The sequence below is a fragment of the Lonchura striata genome, chromosome 1A (genome assembly GCF_050655825.1).
Source record: "Lonchura striata isolate lonStrDom1 chromosome 1A, ASM5065582v1, whole genome shotgun sequence".
Lineage (NCBI taxonomy): Eukaryota > Metazoa > Chordata > Aves > Passeriformes > Estrildidae > Lonchura > Lonchura striata.
The window spans coordinates 60,443,214-60,452,304 of record NC_140741.1 but is presented as its reverse complement, the minus strand read 5'-3'; the positions used below and the strand labels follow the sequence as shown (position 1 = coordinate 60,452,304).

General features: G+C 46.3%; 1 long non-coding RNA gene across 1 annotated transcript; it reads right to left on the bottom strand.

Moving 5' to 3' along the window:
* Positions 1-393: 393 nt before the first annotated feature.
* LOC146763499 (uncharacterized) lies at positions 394-6,382 on the bottom strand. The gene is made up of 2 exons (XR_014951768.1): positions 5,657-6,382; positions 394-4,707 (listed from the first exon to the last, which is right to left on the bottom strand). It is a non-coding gene; the product is annotated as an uncharacterized LOC146763499 (long non-coding RNA).
* Positions 6,383-9,091: the final 2,709 nt, after the last annotated feature.

The following is a 9,091-nucleotide window of genomic DNA, read 5'->3' as shown; positions in this document are numbered from 1 at the left end:
TGGCTCTCGGGGCAGGTAGTGTGGCATGGAGTTTGGTAGGGTCGCCTGAGGTAAGCATCAGGTTGGCTGCTTTGCTCCTGTTTGGTTTCACTGGGTTTGACTTCTGGCTGAGAGACCTTCAGAGGGGATTTTCCAAGGTCTTTAATCACTTCAAAGTGAAGGTAGTGTAGGTGACAGTGAGGTTTAGAGGTGCCAGTGCAACACTAATTTCAAGCATTAGAGTTTGGGAAATTCTTATTAAGTTCCTCTCTATAGGAAGAGAAGCTTGCATATCTCCATGTTTTACATCCCTGGAAGTGTCCAGGGCCAAGCTGGATGGAACTTTGAGCAACCTGGTCTAGTGGAATTTGTCCCTGCTCATAGCAGGGGGTTGGAACTAGATGATCCTCAAGCCAACCCTTCCAACAAAAACCATCCTCTGACTTTATGAGTAGGGGAAAACCAGGATGTTTCAGTGATGTGAAAGACTGAGAAAAGACTCTTGGCACCTGATCCCTTCTCACTCATGCCTTTCCTCACTGCCATCTTGCCTGACCACTCTGTTCCTACTGGAGAATATAGGCTGCATTCTCAGATGCAGGAGTTGATAGAACATTTAAAAAGGAGTCGGTAGCTCTTTTAGGGAAGGACTGTGGTTTGGGACCCCTGTATGCAGTGCTGTACAAGGCCTTCTATCTCCATCTCTTCCTACCTGAGTGCCAAATGCTCAGGAACAACCACAGCGCTTTACTCAGAGGTCTGTTAGCAATCATCACCTTTTTGATGTTCCTCACTTAGCACTTGGAGTCCAATTACGTACACAGACTAACAGGCATCATCCTTTGTTCCTCGGAGGATGCAAAGAAAAGCACAGCTCCCTAAATGTTACGGGTTGTTGTTGGCTTTCTTCTTCCAAGTGCTCAGATCCCCTGGGGGCAAGTCTTTTACATCAGTCCTGAAGGGGACTGATTACCAAATTGTTATGCATGCTTTATTCCTGCCATGAAAGTTGGACAGGTGCAGCGATGCCTGGCATGGCAGAAGGCACTGTGGAAAACTACATGTATAAACCCCACTGATGGGAGTGTAAATCTGGAATCACTCCCTTTTAGCTTCACTAGCCACAGATTTACATCCGTGCTAACATTAGCTTGGCCCTCTCTTATAATTCAAGGCATAAATTCCATGTAAATAAACTCCCTACTTGGGCAGCATGTTTTTGCCTCTTGCTTGGGGAACCAGGAGGGTCAGCATTGCTTGGGGCAGTTTTCCTGCCCTGCTACTGTCTGTGCCCGTGCGCAGAATCAAACATCATCTGGCAGCTGCTGCAGCAGCCCTTGTATTTTGCTGTCCTATCCCTCCTAGGATTTCAACACATTTGCATTCCTCCTGCTGAAGATGAACTGCAGGCTTCTTGTGCATCAAACCTTCATTTAGGGGAGCAGAATTCATCAATATTTCATGCTGAAGGGGGAGAGGAATGCGTATATGTGCATATATAGTCTTAGAGAAGGATAAGGTTAGTGTAGTGAGAAGAAGCAGGTAAAGCTGAGGAAGGAAGGAGGGAGGTTTAAGGGATCCATTCCCTCATTTTTGACCTCTAATTGGTTATGTGTAGTCCTAGGGAGGGAAAAATCCATGTGGCGTTGAAGAATCCCTTCTTAATAATTCTTTTATTTGTAGACATCAGTGTGGGCAGTATTTCATGACAGCCAGGCAGAGACTGCAGCTCTAGGCAGGTGAAGGGAGAAGGAGAGAAGAAAAAACGACACAGAGAGAACAAGAGACAGTGTGAGTGAGTAAAACATGTGCACACATGGACTGGGGGGATTTTCAGCAGCAAGGCTCCTTCTGCTAAAGCCCTGCAGCCCTTACTCAGCATAATGTGGCTAGTCGAGTGAATACGATGCTTTTAAAAGTCTCTGGCAGCTCTTCTATTAAAAGCTTGACCGCGAGGCTGGGTTATAAATAATTTGATATTAAACACACATGTCAAAGAAAAGGGTGGTGAGGGAGGAAGATTGTTTTCAAGCCAAAGAATAATTATTCTGGTATGTAATTTTAGCTCCAAGCTTCTTGGGGGATGAAGAGGCAGCACAGGGTGAGGGAATGGTGAAGAGTAATGGTTTCAATATCAGGCAAGACTGCGTTGGTGCTGGCTGCAGCACAAGGTGGGGCTGCCAGCTGGCTGAGGTGCTCCCAAGTACTGCACAAGCAGAGGCTCTGCTGCCTGCATTTTACAAAATGGGCTCAGAAATAAGTGTCTGGGCTTTCACTCACTGCCACAGAGCCTATGTGTGCTGCACACCTCCATCTACCATGAATGCACACACACACACAACACACACAGGCTCATACCTGGGTCTAGCCTACACACATACACTCACCTGTCCCTATGCTGCAGATGCTAAAGGGGACTGACTCTTCCAGCCAGAACTGCTGATACTGATGATCTGCATTGCAAAGGACAGGTTAGAAGGGTTAAAAGTATCTCTTGGGAGGCAAATATTCCATGTGGGACCGTGGGGAAGGAGACAGACAGCAGGGATAATGAGCAACCTTCAAAACCTGGTTGGAGGAGGGTGGAAACATTGTGGGTTATGCAGTGAGCCTCCACACTGGCATGCTCCAAGAGGGTTTCCTTGCACCTGCATTCGGCAGCCCAGCTAACTCACTGACACACCTCTTCGTCCCCACAGGGTGAGGTTACTTGAGCATGGCCCACACAGGGCCTTTCCTGCAGCTGGGTCAGTGTGACCTCACGCTCTCCCAGTGCTGCGTGGGGCTTCTTCTGCCAGGGGCAGCACTCACCTGCACGCTGCCCAGAGCCTCCGGCGTCTGCAGCAGCTGCCTCCCTTCTGCACAGCCCAAAGCGCTGGGTGTGCGGTTACCTTAGAAACTGCTTTTCCTCCTCTGCCTACTGCTGTGCATCAGCTAAGTGATGGGTACTGCAGGAGGAATTCGGGCTTCTGCCTCCAACAGGAGCAAAGACCCAGTGCTCTGCAGACTGCTCTTATCCCTCTCTATAAAGGTGCTCCTGGCTCTGCTGCCAGAGTGAAAAGTCCTCATTTTCTGCCATAGCTTGGCCAAGGTAACTGTAGAAGAGGAAGAGGAGGACTGGCTTAGACTTTTTTGGGTGCTGGATACCACTGTGGATGCTCTTGTCTGTAAGGCGATTGTTTCTAAGCTCGGGCACACATTTTTAACTAAAATTGGATTAATTGAATAAATAAACACTAAGCTTTATGTTAAAGCTTAGGGACCTTCATACTCTTTACAACATAGAAACACTTCTCTCTCTTGTCTTAGGGTTTTTGGACTGCTAAAATGGGATGGGGTCTCAGATCTGCTCTTAGATGGGCATTCATAAATCTGGAGCTTGTCAGGTAATCAGTATTTATGACCTTGGAACTGACAGATTTTTTAACCCTGGCTCAATGATGACAGTGAAACAGATGTCTCCCTCTGAAACAGGCTGGTGGATCTCAGTCTGGTTTCCAGGTAGGAAGAATGGGACCATATCAAACTACCACTTAATGGCTAAATGCAGTCTCAGCATGAGATCAGAGAGTGAAAAGCAGTGAGCAGTTGATCAGTATTCCTCATTAGTTCTAAACAGAAGTCACCTTAGTCTTTTTAGAAAATGGATGAATAAGCAAAAACATCTCATGCCCATCTTGTGCTCTACTGATATTCTTATTCTATAATTATCTGAGATTGAGGTTTAAAACAAAATATTTACTTACTACCAGTTTTTAATTTTTTTTTCTCTGGCTCATTCACCTATGGTATTGGGAACAGGTGTCCATGGATTCTGGGGAGCTGCAGGAAGCCGAGGGTGGTGTCATTTTGCAGAGCACTTGATGCATATGGATCACATGTGGTAGGCAAATTGTAGGGTGGGGAGCCCAGTGCAGAGCTATTTGTTTGTTGCAGGCTGGGATTTTATCTTTGTTTGCTTTGTGGGTGTTTTCCCACCTTCCCCCCACCCCCAGTTCCCTTGAGCAGATTTCAGCTTCTCTGTCTTAGCTACATGTGGCTTCAATTACCCTGAGCGTTTGTGTGGCTCAGTGTTGAAGGAAAGGCTCCGGATCATTACTGTGAAATGTGTTTGATCTCCTCTCGCCTTTCCATTTGAAATGGAAATAACTGCTCTCGTTAGCTCCTCAGGTCCTCAAGTAATCGTCCCACCGGTTCTTTCGGTTCCTTCGGCAGACTCCCTCCCCCTGCACCACTCGGGAGAGCTAGTGATTAGCCTACTTCACCTCAGCAAGAGGTTTTTTCCCTTTCTCCTAGTGTCATTTTGATCCAGATTTGATAATTTCTTGTTCTTCATGCTGCCAGCAAGTTCCTCTTTTCAGTGGTCCCTGCTTTTGCCCTCCTGACTCTCAGGATGTGTTTACCTTTGCTTTATCCTCACAGCAGAAATAGAATTTCCTCCCTTTATGACTTCTCAGGACTGTATGAAGAAACAAGATTGCCTGGAAATTCACTCTCCTGTCTTTTTACTTGGGTCTTCCCTTCACTGGCACAAATGGTTGAAGATGGTCCTTTTTACTGGTGGTTGGTTGGTTGGTCATCCTCTTCACTGCCTTTTTGTCTTCCAGCCAGAAATTATTTGGCAGACTCAGTTACTGTATTACTCCAGCTCAGCAGCATGGAGAGGATGTGTTTGTGTGTTAATCTCTCCCACTAAGGCAACCTTTCAAAAGAGGTCTCTTGCTACAACTGCAAGCCAGGGAAAGAGAAGGGAATGAGTTTGTGGTGCTGGAGAAGAAGAGCTTGACTTTCTCCATCATAATTTAAAAAAATTCTAACTGTCACAGCATTTGAAAATGCTTAATGCAAAAAGGACCACCAGTTTTTCAGTTTCTGTAGAGATCCCTGAAAGGAATGCTTTATCCCTCTAGTGTAATCTTTTTCCCACCTCATGATCACCTCCTTGCTTTTTCTCTCACTAGTCCCTTATTCCCTTCCTTTCCCCTCACAGCCCTCCCCCGTTAGGCTGCTGGACCTGCTTTCTGCAATATCCTTGGCTCCCATAGCATGAGAGATCATCAGCTGGAGCAGGCACTCTGCAGCCTGCCTCCAACTCCACAGCAGATCCATGTGCAGGTTTTCTTGGGCTGCACATCAGCATGGAGGAGCAGCAAAGGAGCCTCCTCAGGCACAAGAGCACCTGCTGCAACCCAAAAGCCCCATATTCATCTCGGCAGAACATAATTAACTCTGCTCATGAACACTCTCTTATCTGAAACACAGAAGAAAAATGAGCTGTGGTGAAGGGAGATGGGAGAGGGAAAAAAATGAAAAAGAAAAAAAAAAAGGAAAAAATCTCTCTCCCTGTTGACGTTTGGCAGTGTAGCAAGGCAGCAGATGGACAGCCAGCATCCCATGGTCCTGGCAGGCACAGACCAGCCGACCCGTGCTGCATCCCCAGCATTTGTTCACAGCCAGGCAGGGTCAGGCCCCTTGCTCCCCTTAGGGGATTGGAGAGCACTGATGCTCAGCAAGGCAGCTTGTGACTGATGCCTCCTGCCTCTGTGAGGTCCTGGCTGCATGTAGCATCCTTCTCCTAATGTGGGAGATCATTACTGCCTCCCACCCTCTCCTTCCAACACAGCCCGTCTCTCCTAAGGGGGAGTTTCCCCCTTTCTCTGAAGATGGGGATGCTTACCAGTCTGAAGTGTGTGTAAGGATCTGCACAGTGCAGTGCACATGGTATTGTTTCACATGCAATATTCTTTCCTGACTCTGGTTGTTGAAAACAAGGCCCCACTAGCCATTTCCAGCAAACAGTAAGTCTATTTTTGAAAGAATATGGCCATTTGAGTTCTTTTCCCATGGCTTTGAATACTTTCTCTTGGTGGTTTCCCTCTAAGCAGGTGTTTCTTCCTCTGGCGGCAGCAGGGTGTGCTGGTCCCTCTCTGTCCAGCACGCCCGCCGCAGGATGAGGATGACAGGCCGGATGGCTGAGGCTCAGCACATGGGAATGAGGCACTGGATGCTTCTCCGGGATGTCGGAGCTACTGAGCACATCGGTTTCCCGCATGCTCGCTGTCACACTTGCCAGCTGAATGCACGGGAGCTCGCTGTGGGCTGCCCCTCCGGTCCCAGCCCAACCTGATAATTGATGCGGTAATCCTCTGGATTTCCTCATTAGCAGCCGCTAATGGCCGTCGCGTTAGCAGTGAGCAGTGCGAGCAGCGCGATTCAATTAAGCCTCTAATAAACCCATTGTAAACGGCAATAGCCGCGGAGTTCAAAGGCAGGATTACAGAAACTCTTCCCAATGGTTTGCGACAGCAGCTGGGTGCGCGACTCCCTCCCATTAATTAACTGCAATGGCCTGAATGACTTGGAAAGCCACTGCGCTGGCTGGTGGGAGGCCAGGGGACGTGAGGAGGGAGGCAGGGGGGCTGTGATCCCTGCAGCCCGCCCGTCAGAGCCCTGCCCTCCCTGCCAAGGCTCCGGGCCCGAGCGCGGCGCGGGGCGGGCTGGCAGCCGCCGCCGGGCAGGCACGGGCCGCGCACGGCACCGGTCACTCTGTGCGCTGCTCCGGAGCACATCGTGGTTCCCTCTGTTATGTGTAGTAAATATAATTCGCGCCATTCCTTGTATGAAATATGTAATACTGGATGCTTGTTAAATCATGCCTGTTGTATTAGTTCCTCCCCCCCCTCCTCCCCCTTTTTGTAGGTAAGACTTGAGTGTATACTGGAAACTGATTTACAAGTAAACAGATGTGGCTCGGCCGGGAGATGGGCCATTGTCTGCTGATCGTCTGTGCTGATCGTCCAAGATGGATATCATGGAAATACTCAGACAGATCCATGTGAATGAAGCCTTCCCGTAAACACCCAACATTGAATTTTTCTACTCATCACCAAAAAGAAATCCTTATTAACATATGGACTCCAAATAGAAGAAAGGACTGATTGCTAAAACCTTGGCCTCAGGCAGAATTTTCCCTATAAAAACCGCCTGTGCCAGGATGGAGGTGTGTGGGCATAGGGGAAAACCTCTGCTGAGGCTGACTCCTTGTTGCACACCCAGGGTCGACCCCGGGCTCGGCTCTGTCCTTTCTGTGTGGCTGGCTAGATAGAATTTGACCGCTAATAAAATTATTTTTATTTTTTAATCTGGCTAAAATAAACTCTCGTTTATAACACCTCGCACGCTTAATTTGAAGTGGCTTGGCAGGTGATTTTCATAGATAATTTGTGGCCTGTCACTCATCCAGAAGACACTGCAGTGAGCAGGGCTAAGCAGAAATGTCCCACTGAAAACTTCTTCATTCCAACGGTTGTGTAGTTTATTGTTTTGCTATTCCTTGCATAAAAGTTGGAATAATCTTGTAAAAGGCCTTTTTGGAGAATATGAGATAAGAAAACTTAAATATGAAAAAAAAAATCAGAAATTGCCTGAATTGCATTTGAAAAGATTTTTTCTTTAGAGAATCTTCTTCACTATTTATTCACATTATTAATAATGTGAAGATTATACATGCTGACATCAGAACTTAAAAGACTAAAACTGGAAAATTAAAGAAAAAAGAAATAAGAGAACTGAAAACATGATTTTGAAATGTTTAAGTAATTGAAATATTACCATGTTCTATTTCTTGAGAAATATGGCATATTAATTTCAATTTCTAATTGTTTTAATTAATTTTATTCTGCATTTGCATTAATTAGACCGGGCAGGTAGGTCACATAATAGGTCTTTGTTCTTTTGTTGGATGTGTGTGATTCCTGGAATCAAGTTTCTCATGTAAATCCTACCTACAGAGGATATGAAATCTCTCTTATCACATCTCCTTTAGAACTCATTTAAAACGTTGCTGGTTCTGCACACAACTGAACTCATGTCCTAGAAACCTTATGAAAATGACCACAGATAGGGTACTAACAGGCAAAACTATTTCATAATTGAAAGTAAAGCTTCCAGCTGATAATTTTTTGCCTTTCCCATCTCCCCCCACCCAATGCTTTCTTTGGTTCTGCAGCCTCCTGGTTCTACAGCCTTCAGACTTTGCCTCACCTTGAAGACACATCTTGCATGAGCCATATCTCAGGCAAACACAGCAGGAGCCCAGGGCCACGTGTGCACTGCCGAGTGCCCATCTTTTGTCCAGGCTCACTGGCTCACAGCCCTGCTGTCTACACCTAAAGGTCTGATCTGATGGTGTTTAACACCAGGGTTTACCCAGCCACGGCCAAGGGTGAGTTGGGAGGGGCTGTTAACAATAGAGTACAAGGGCTTGATCTGCAGTCAATCTCAAATGCTTCTGAATCAACTGGACACTCTCTTTTTGCAACCAGGGATTCCAGTATGTTTTATGGGCATGGGATATAAATGCATCATCATGCAGTTCTCCTTCCAGGCTTGACAATACAATGACCTTCTCTGGACAATTCCCAGTACACAGAGAGAGTATGGAAGAGCTGTTAGCACTTGGTGAACCTGCTCTGGCTGGAATTTCAAGGTAATGACTTCTTGACACCTCCTCTGTGTCCCCAGGAGAAAAATCTATTTACCACTGCATCTGACTCAGCCCAGGAATAATAGCAGCCTTTTATTCTCTGCCAGTAATGCCCTGGGCAAAGCTCTTAACCTCCTTGTTGATGCATACAAATCTAAAAAGACTCCATAAGAAGAAATGTAAGTTTTCTATAAAAATACAAGGCCTACACATAGCAAAATAGAAAGAGAGAAGGAGAAGAAAAGGAGCTTGACAAGAAGGCAAGCTGGTCCAAACCCAGCAGCAGGAACCTTAGCTCCACTTGCCACAAAACTTAAGGGCAGGTATAGTTCTCCTCACTCCCGTGTGAGAAAGTGAAGCTACCTGTCTTTCATACATACTCTCACTCTTTCTTTCCCTACCACTCCTATATTTACTCAGTCATTCTGGCTGCAACAGTCTTAAAGTTATGATTGGATACTCTTCTGGATTTTGAGGGACCCCTGGGCAGGTAATCCCTACTTATTGAAATTGAGAGTTGAGCAATTTGAGGATGTTGAGTAAATTAACAAGAGATTGAATAAAGATATGATTTTCTGTTAATGTAGAAATCTTGTTTTACATTTTTAAGGAACTCTTTAACCAAAT